The 10,863-nt window shown below is 39.0% G+C and overlaps 1 protein-coding gene across 3 annotated transcripts in view; it reads right to left on the reverse strand.

The window, feature by feature from the left end:
• Window positions 1-9,862, reverse strand: part of LOC112051031 (uncharacterized) — a 40,720-nt gene extending 30,858 nt beyond the window's left edge. For all 3 annotated transcript variants that reach the window (XM_052887826.1, XM_052887827.1, XM_052887825.1), the window contains exon 1: window positions 9,713-9,862. The gene's annotated coding sequence lies outside the window, so the exon portion shown is untranslated. The remainder of the gene's footprint in view (window positions 1-9,712) is intronic.
• Window positions 9,863-10,863: the final 1,001 nt, after the last annotated feature.

Consider the following 10,863-nt stretch of genomic DNA (forward strand, 5'->3'; position numbering starts at 1 on the left):
TCTTCGAGCTCAGGAGGCCCTCGAATTGAACTGAACTTTTTTAAATTTCTCCTTTTTTTCAAAATGAATATGACAGATTGAGAGTCGACTTTATTGATTGATTGAGAGTCGACTTTATTGACTCTGTTGAGAGAAATTCGAAAGTTATAGATGTTTGTACATATATTTAATATTTTTACATGATAAAACCTAACGAGTTTAGATAGCATGTTTTATTAGCACCAGGGCCCTTGGTTACCAAGCTTCGCCACTGCAAGAATTAATCAAATAAATGAATGTAGGTAACAATGAGAAAACTTAAGCCAACTTAACCTAATAACTATACAAATCAAGCACACGGCGAAGGCGACAATCAATCTGATCATTTGCGCAAATGAGCAAAAAATTAGCCAGCCAACTTCTATCGCCAGTCGACGCAAGTAGCCGCGGTGAAATAATTCAAAGAAATAGGGAAGAAATGTATTTTTGATTGGAAGTTTAGTTTCAATCAAATTTGCCAAAATAGCCAGTGGCGTAGCTAGATATGCGTTGGTGCTAAAAATGAGGGTCTCATCTAAATAATTTTATAAACATATAGTTAGATCAGTAACAAAATCTCTCGTAACCTTATGTATATTCCAATTCGGCAAAGTGTATATTCCAATTTAACATAGAACTTGACTTGAAGAACTATTTCCAAACAGTTTATAGAACGATGAAAAAAATTCAAATAATCGAGATACTCTTTTCTCTACTTCCAATTGCCTTCTACTATCTTCTCATGCAGGTATATAACCGTGTTGGAACCTTTTCTACCACCGTGGTAATTATGCTATTGATATTGTAGTCGTCTTTGCCGCAAAGTTAAGGTCTTCGATTTATTTCGTCACGGATGTGTATTCTAACCACGGGCATAAAGGTCAGAGCCGTTGGTACTGATTGTCTCATCAATGTCCATCTAAGCCCCGGTCTCAAGTCCCTTTGGCGACTCTCCGTCCGCCTACGTTCTTCTAGTCTTCGGGTTCAAACTTTGCCAAAGTATAAACCCCTTGGTGAAACCTAGATGATCCCAGTAAAAAGCCAAAAGTATAGCAAATGAATAATCAGAAACATCAGCATCAAAATTCTTACGCTGTCGACGTTTAAATAAAGGATTATGAGACGTCATTAATCAACACAAGGTGAGGTAAGTATTATTGTCTTAATAAGTGTTGTCTCGTAATCATTAATTTATTGAGATGAAGATTTAGATGTGTGTTTATAACGTGAAGATAAATAAAAGTTACTTAAGTAAATAATAAAAAGCAGTTTTCATTTATCTTCATCCAGTGTAATCAAAAGGTCATCTGGTTTTATGATAATCTGCTAACCAGCTGCTGTTTTGGCTTTATACTTTGTAGGTAGGCAGGTAGTATACCTACTAACCAAAGTCAGCTTTTAATCAAAATCATTACTCTTTCTTTTGGCTTTGCCATAGTCAGGTAATTATCGCAGTTAAAAGAAACTTGCATTAGCGCTGAATCATCAAAATCGGTCAAAAAAAGAATGATCAAACATGTATAAAATCAATTTTTTTTTGTTAAAAAAGAATATTTGCCTATTCTAAGGTCTATTGTCGTACCTACTCCTAGCACAGTATTCAATCCTCATCCCGTTGGTCAACGGGATGAGGATTGAACCTCTCTCTCTCGCTCTTACCGTTGAGCTATTGAGGTAAATAAATTACTATAGATATGCTACGTGCCTACAAAATCACTGCAAAAAGTGATCCGTATTTAAAGACACCACTGAGCAACATTACATAATATGTTTTTAAACTTCACACAACACAGAACTCGACACTGTAGACAATATTAAAGTATTACGTATGAGTATGAGTTTAAATAATTTTCGCTGTTTAATAAGCGATTTAATGTACACTTTCCCGCTTCAGTTTTAATGTGGTAGTGCTCATCTAATATTTAATAACTGCATTAATATCTCTAGTATAAAATATCATTGATATAAATAAAAAAAATATGCGCCTCGAACTAAGAACCTTCTCCTATTTTCGTTCATCTCTACAGTATCTACGTAAGTTCTAAATATAAATAACAAGCCTACTTTGTTATAAAGTTTATCATTAAATGGATGCGAAAGTAGCAATTGATCGGTGACAATTCCTCGTATTGGACACGGAAGTCCATTCATCTGATAACTGCTTAACGGGACTCTTTCATGAGCGATCACGCACGACGAGATAGTGTGAAAAGTTGGAAACTGCGCCTATTGTAGAGAAGGGCGATGGGATTGGCTAGGATGGGCGCGTGGGAAAGTATTCCGATATCACCATGCCCTTTCGCAATATTTTGAATACCTATTATTGGTATGGGCGTGAGCAGATGCCGATAACGATCGAGTAAATATTTTCCCAGGAAGTCGAGCTGAAAGAGTCGATATTTTATAGTTTAGTCCGTGTTCAGCTTAAGGTCTAGGGGCTCGTGAAACTATGTAGGTAAAGGTTTTCATGATCAAATCAAATTTTAAATTTTCCCTGTTAAAATGTTTTTTAGATAGCACGGGTACGGTGACAGTGACAAATTTTCAAGAGTGAAAAAAACTGTCACCCGCATCATCCTACATGAAATGAACTCTAGTAGGTAAGTATGAGGATGTAAGAGTCAAATTATTGAAGCAAGGCTTTTTGTTCTTTTTATTGTTATAATTGTTTTAAAAAGAGCAATAAAATTGATCCATTTCCTCTAAAGTTTAAAGACGTAGGACATTTTTTTATTTTTTACAAATTAGTCCTTGACAATCTAACCTGATGGTAAGTGAATGTGCAATCTAAGATGGAAGCGGGCTAACCTACATGCTTACATGCTTTTTAGAAATTATAATTTTTCGATTACAGTTTTGCTTTGAAATACACGAAAAAAATCACACAAAATACATAAACAGTTGTTTCGCCTTGTCTAGGCTTCATAATATCATACCTATCTACGCACATGTAATTTTTTTCTCGAAGAAAAAAGTTATAACATAGGTACTTTTAAGAACCTATTATTGTTTTTTTAGCAGCTTTTCTTTCTCCATTAGGTCTGAAACATTGTAAAGCTGTACTGTGTATATTTAATTGAATCTCGTGATTTTTTTCAAGTTAAACAATATGGTACTTTGGCTTTAGGTACTTATTATAGAGTTTTACCACTAAATTAATAATAATACAAGGTTTTGCACAAAGTTTGTTCAAGGGAAATAAGGCTTTTGCCTCATTAATATATTATTACAATATAATCTTCTTAGTCTAAAAAAGCCTTCGTAATTACAGATAAAAAAAAACAAACACTTTGGTATTTTGAGAGAGTAAACATTTTTGAAGTGTTAATTAATAGGGACTCTACCACCGGTATGGAAAGCAAATAAAAATATAGTATTGCACTTCATTGATTCAAAAACTGCTCGACCTTCCCTGAAAACTCATTATTATTATTAATTGAAGAAGCAATTTTCCATTTGTATAATTAGAATAAGTGCATACCCTACTTGAAAAACTTGTGCACACACGTAGGTATTCACTTTAATGAAACATGTGTGGTAATGTGTGGAAGTACACACGTGGTCAGAGTTACATAATAGCTTCCCAACCAACCAATTACCTACGTGTAATTAATTAATTATAATGCAAGAGCATTACGTTAGTTGCACCACATTTGTATTTATATCCAACTAAATGTACAAAGTGATATAGTATAAAGAATGCATATAGATGCTTAAGAGCCGATTATAACCAGCGAGTTTTTGTAACTGAAAACCAATAGGTAAGGTTCATAACTCATTTTATCCGCTCAGCAACCAACACGCACCGCCATCAATCGTGTGGTTAGCATTTTTGACGTGAAAACGTCTTACAATTCGATGAAGGTTGCCAACTTTTTTAACAAGAAATAAAGTATATTCTGGATTCTGGTCGACGAAGATTGTTAAACAGTATTTTAGAAAAACAAACATTTTCTCTTGAAAAATACAACCAATTCATCAGTATTTTCTTAAGACGTTGTCACGTTCAACTATCGTAAGTAAACCGACTTTACAGACAACCTATTATTTTCGTGGAAATCTATAGACATACATACAAAATATGACTACACGTGTACCCTTACGTGTGAATGCAAAATTAGTGTCACATCACAATGTCTTTTTTTTCCTTAGTTAAGCGTGAGCCCAAAAGTTGTTAAGTCACTGCCAGGTTTATTTATGCGATCATTTTCGTTTCTTTTCTGAGAAATCTTTAGCCTTCATTTGGACCTCCAACTAATTTTAAGTTTCACCACGTAACCACCAGTAAGTAATTTTGATACGGGGCCTCTCCAAGGCACGCTACGTTACTGACTTTGAGGTACGTCAACTACATTTACGAAATTCAGATTCTCTGTAAATGTCATCGGGTGCCTATTAACAACTCTTCGTGGATTTAACATTTCTCAGTTCGTGGATATCATTAGATGACATTTCTCAGTTGGTTTGATCTTTAATAAAGACCAAATTAGCGAATAGGCCAGATGGTCAGTCTTTTTACTAATTTTGAGTAACAAAATTTACCAACTAGCTATTGTAAGCAATTTTTAAGTCACGTGCTTCTTTATTCTATTTATTTAATGCTAGCTGATTAAAATTACTGACCAGTGTCTAAAAGAACCATAATATTATGTTCAAAGAGCAAAATGTATAATTGCTAAGTGAATAACGTGCCAAGCAACGACGTCGTTGGTGCCAAGGCATTTTAGTGTATAAGCCTATAAGGCTTCGAAAGTCATCAATCATTATCATTATCATATCCTGATAGTGATTATGATTAAATAAATAAACATTTTTACCCAACGCCCGGTAGCAGCGTGGTGGGTTTGAGTTACATATCTCCTCTCCTATAAAGAGGCAGGTAGGCCTGTAGTGGGTCGTTAAAATAGGCTGATTAAGATTACGCTTACCTAAATATATTAAATGATTATATAAACATGGCTAAAACTCACGTGATATTAGGTCGGAGTATGCCCGATTAGTTTCGAACCCATACGGGGCCCTTAGTCATGAGCTAGTTCTTGCATCGCGGCACGATCCATACTCCGACCTAATATTACGTGAGTTTTAGCCGTGTTTCATAATCATTTAATATGAATAACACTCACGATAGTTTCCATTCTAAAATAACCTAAATATATATCGCAACGGCAGGTAATACACTTACACTCTCTTAGTAATGAGTTATTAAAGTATACAGCTATATAATCCAGTATAGGTCGCGGCCTGTAAGTTGACCGATGCGCAGTAACTAATTTTTGGGCGTTGACGTAGCAACACGTTGATGCTATCACAATCGCGTATGAGATTTTCGATTCTTTGACATTTTATTTCTCTAATTTGATTTTATTTATAGATAACTGATTCTTTAAATAACACATAAGAAGCTACAAAAAAGTTAGTTTGATACTGACAGTTAACAAAATTGTAAAAGAAAGTAAACATATTGAAGATTTGATAAAAGTCCCAGCAGAGTCATTAGGTGTTACTCCAAATCACCGAACCCTAATACTTAAAAACACAAAACAGAAAACGCTAACGTTTTTATGTAGAAATAGGTTTTGGGGGTCAGAGCCACTCGCGTCCGTAGGTGCTACCAAAATCAGGTTTTTTAACCCTCATTACCCTACACGCGGCCCCTGGGTGGTGCTAATTGAGTGGCATTCTTTCTGGTGGTAGGCTTCGGCCGTGGCTTAGTTACCACCCTACGAGCAAAGTCGCGCCGCCAAATGACTGATCATGTCATCTGACGTGGTCAGTCGTGTTCCGTCGCGTTGCTTGTAGAAGCCGTTTCAGGGGAGGTGGGTCTGTACAGTTGCGATGCGTTTGATGACAATAAACCCGACCTGCTGATTAATGACACCGGAGGTCTTGACTTGGAGGTTAGCGGGATCCGAAGCACGGTTTTCCGCTGGCCGACCGCAGTTAGTAGGGGGCCCAATTATAGGTAAGCCACCTATGAAAGGCTGCCCCGCCAACTAGCGAAAAATCCTGGAATGGCTTTCATCGTGCCGGTTGGCGACCGGAGAGAGGGTCCGATGACAATTTCCAGGGGGGTTCGGGCGTCCCCGCAGTCTCCAGTCAAGCCTTCCCTCAGTGTAGTTTCTTCGTAGGTTGAGGAGTCTATGAACGCAAAGCCTCGTATAACTACCATCCTTCCCTCCCTATTCACTCCAAAAAAAAAAAAAATATGAAAAGAAAACATAAGAAAAGTAACGTTTTTCAGCGGTTGCACCCCCTCTCACTTAAAGTGCACCTCACCAATATCAGAGGATTGCACTCTAATCTCGTTACGGTCCACCACCACCTGGAGACTGAGAGGCCACATTTACTTTTCTTAACGGAGACGCAAATTAGGAGTCCATCAGATGAAGCATACCTACAGTACCCCGGCTATTCACTTGAGTCCAATTTTAAACCTCACGCAGGGGTCTGTCTGTATTCTCGTAACGACATCTGCTGCCGACGTCTTCGTAACTTGGAGGTACCCAATTTTTCCATCTTGTGGTGTTTACTGGATACGGGCATAGATCAGACAATATATGCATGTGTCTATAGATCGCATAGCGGTGACCAGGAGACAACTCAGATGTTTCAGTACCTTAGTCAAACGGCTGACATTGTCCAACGTCGGTATCCGACTGCTCAAATGGCGTTTCTGGGGGATTTTAATGCCCACCACGAAGACTGGTTATTCCCTTACCAGACCACTGACCATGCCGGGCGTGAAACATTGAAATTCGCCTTGACGCTGGGCCTCTCCCAGCTTGTACATGAAGCAACCCGGATACCGGACGTTGAAGGTCACACGCCTAATTGTTTGGACCTTCTGCTGACCACCGACCCTGACCGGATTTCAGTGTCAGTTGCAGCCCCACTTGGTACTTCTGACCACTGTGTGGTTAAGTCGGTATCGAATTATCACCCTTTGGACCCAGGACCTGGTGGTACTAGACGGGTGTGGCGATATAAGTCAGCAGATTGGGATGAGATGCGACATTTTTTCGCGTCTTATCCTTGGCGGCAGGTATGCTTCTCTTCTATTGATCCGTCGAGCTGTGAACAAGCTATATCGCAAGTGATATGTCAAGCAATGGAGTATTTCATTCCATTTATTGACATGTCGCTGGATGGCAAAGTTCCAAAGTGGTATAACGCTGCTTGCGCTGAAGCGGAGTCTCTTAAAAATTCAGCGTTTGCAGCTTGGGCTGAAGCCCGAACACTTAAAGCTCCGGACATCACCTCAAAGAAGAGAGCTTTTAACCTAGCTGCCAAGTCCTACAAGAAGGCTCTTAAGAAGGCTCGTTTCAACCGTACAAATCGCATTGGGGCTAAACTAGCTACTTATCCGCGTGGCAGCAAAGCTTTTTGGTCCCTCGCGAAATCTGTCGAAACGAACTTCTGCCGTTCATCGTTACCACCTCTGCTTAAACCTGATGGATCGCTGGCTTTTTCCGCTAACGACAAGGCCAATCTCTTGGCCAATCTGTTTGCGAAAAATTCACATCTGGATACTGGAAGTGCCTCACCACCGACTCTAACACCTTGCGACTCTGTGATGTCAGAGATACATATCCGCCAAAGTGAGGTTTTAAAAGTACTTCGTAGCTTAGATGTGAACAAGGCTAGTGGTCCTGACGGTATACCAGCGATAGTACTGAAAACCTGTGCCCCTGAGCTGTCTCCTGTAATAACACGCCTATACCGCCTCTCTCTCAAGTCTGCTCACGTTCCGAAAGGCTGGAAGATTGCCAACGTACAACCTGTACCAAAAAAGGGAAGCCGTGCTGACCCGGCCAACTACAGGCCAATTGCAATCACGTCCATACTTTGTAAGAGTATGGAGCGTGTCTTGAACAATAAGCTCCTGGCATACCTCGATGAAAATGATCTTTTGTCAGACCAACAGTATGGTTTTCGTCGCAACCGGTCTACAGGAGATCTTTTAGTGTATGCCACTCACATCTGGGGTGAAGCTGTTGACAAGCACGGTGAAGCGCTTGCCGTTTCACTGGATGTGTCAAAAGCTTTTGACCGGGTCTGGCACGAAAGCCTTTTAAGCAAGCTTCCGTCCTACGGGATTCCCTCTAGTCTTTGTCACTGGATATCTGATTTCCTGAGTGACCGATCTTTTCGAGTTGTCGTGGACGGCATCTCATCAGATCAAATGGCTATTAATGCCGGTGTCCCTCAGGGATCAGTTCTCTCTGCTACACTTTTCCTGCTGCATATAAATGATCTGCTTAAACCCGGTATATTTGGGTATGCAGATGATAGCACTGTAACAGAGAGATATATGTCCAGTCCCCGTGCTAGTGGGGTTGAGATCCATGAGCAACGAGAGGCTTTGGTGCAACGCATTAATTTAACCTTAAATGAGGTGTCTGAATGGGGAGATGCCAATTTGGTTAAGTTTAATGCGGAAAAAACTCAGGCATGTTTGTTCACTGCCAAAAGGAGTCCCTTCCATCTGACTCCTACTTTCCGGGATATGTCTGTAGGAATATCTGATAGTTTAGAGCTTCTTGGCGTAACCATATCGTCCAAACTCAACTTCGGACAGTTCATTGAATCTAAGGCAAAAGCTGCAGGCAAAAAACTTGGCATCCTTAATAAAGTGAAGCGGTACTTCACACCTGAGCAGCTTCTGTCCTTATATCAAGCTCAAGTTCGGTCATGTATGGAGTACTGCTCCCACTTATGGGATGGTTCCGCCAAATACCAGCTTGCTGCTTTGGATTCAGTGGATAAACGCGCCAGAAGGCTCATTGGCAATGAGGCATTATCAAGCTCTAAACTTCAAAGCTTAGAGCATCGCCGAAAGGTTGCCTGTCTATCAGTGTTCTACAAGATATATTTCGGGGAGTGCGCTCAGGAACTATTTGATCTTGTGCCACCTTCGCCGTTCTACCACAGGACTGCTAGGCATCGCAGAGATCTACACCGCTACGTCATCAATATTCCTCGGACCCGTACTAAGCGGTTTAGTTCCTCGTTTCTTATACGCACTGCAATGATGTGGAATGCTCTTCCAGCTTCTGTTTTCCCCACCTCCTACAACATGGGTACCTTCAAGTCAAGAGTGAATAGGCATCTTCTAGGCAAGCGCGTTCCACCATAGGCTGCATCACTGCTTACCATCAGGCGTGATTGCAGCTAAGCGCTTGCTTATACAAAATAAAAAAAAAAAAAAAAAAAAAAAAAAGGTACCTACTTTGTTGTATAAAATTTTTCTTATTATAATATAGCACGCATTGATCGAAGTTTTAAGACTTTTTATTTTCTGGGCAACCATGGAGCATACGTTGATGATCGCTGTTTTGGTTCAATTTACTTGCCGGGACCTATACTTAGTATAATAAACCTACCTTCTTACACAAACAAAATCAATTTCTATAATCCAGACTCCATTCCATGTCGCAATGTATTCAAAAAAAGTAAAAAAATAAAACTTTATACCTAATAGGTATTCTGAAAAATTATAAAACTTTTCATGTTTTAGGCAAAAACCAATATTGCCTCATTATAAGGATCCCAAATGTGTTCGAAATTAGCCTAGTAGTATCGCATAACTTAAATGATGTAGTTTTCTATACCTCAGTAACAATAATCTATGCCTTATGAAAAAAATAAAAGAACAAATCCTTGAATGATCTGTAAGTTCTGTAACACTCACTTGAGCTTTCGGTGAAGGCGTAGTAGGTTTCGTAGCTTGTCGTAGCACTTACAAACAACCACACTTATCTGGATTACAGTCAGTATGTCCACTAAGCTTTGCCTCACGGGCGCATCACTGGCCAGCCAAAACTATATTGTGGACATTTCTACACCATAATTCAGTTAAATTACATCAAGGGGGGGACTGACAATGGGAGAATAGTATGAGCGAATCACACCGACGACATGCATCGCTAATTTTCCATAGATACGCTGACACCGATGACCGAGCCGAAATCGTCGTACTTGGTGGATAGTAGCCATAACGTTCGTGTATTTTAAATACCTTATAAAATGTTCCAAATCAGTTCTACAATATTAATCAGTACAAAGAAACCACAAAACAGACAAAATAATGAAAATATGAAACCTGATAAACAAACTAAACGTTATGAAAATATAAAATCTTAGGATAAAGTCTAAGGTTTCTTAAGTAACCGTTACTGTTACTAGGTACATGCGTATGGTGACCCAAAGACTGTCTACAAATAAAGTCTGAAGGATAAGCATGATTTAAAGATGTAATGAAATTTGAGAATCTTCTATTACTACAATTATTGTTCGTTTCATGTTGGATGGTGCGGGTGACAGTTCGTTTCACTCACACAAGTTTTCTGCGATTTACGATAATAGTACGTATTATGAACGTCATACAGGCGGCTGTCACCGTACCCATGCTATCTCAAAAACACTAAAAATGCATGAAATGTTTCCTCTTTCTTCTGTCATCGATAGCATCATAACAAAGAAAGCTTAAATTTATAGATTTTATCTAGAAATTATTTTAAAAAGGATTAACTGAAACAGTCATTTGAACACGATGTAATAATATAGTAATTAAGTGGTATTAAGCACAAAAGTACTTGAACTTTAAAGTTCATAATAATTAAAAGTATAAAATAAAGAAAAAGGTTATCACAAATTAAAGCTTAATTTCTGTTAACCTACGTAGCAGACACAGCGTCCAATTCAGTGACCCCAAACCGCGCGCTTTTCCGGAAACGTGTAGTCACAAAGCGTCGCGTCGCACGCTCTTCCAATATGGCGGCGGGGCGGCCATATTGTCATGCACCCACAACAGATTATAATCGTTTTAATTATGATCATATT

This window comes from Bicyclus anynana, chromosome 20, assembly GCF_947172395.1.
Source record: "Bicyclus anynana chromosome 20, ilBicAnyn1.1, whole genome shotgun sequence".
NCBI lineage: Eukaryota > Metazoa > Arthropoda > Insecta > Lepidoptera > Nymphalidae > Bicyclus > Bicyclus anynana.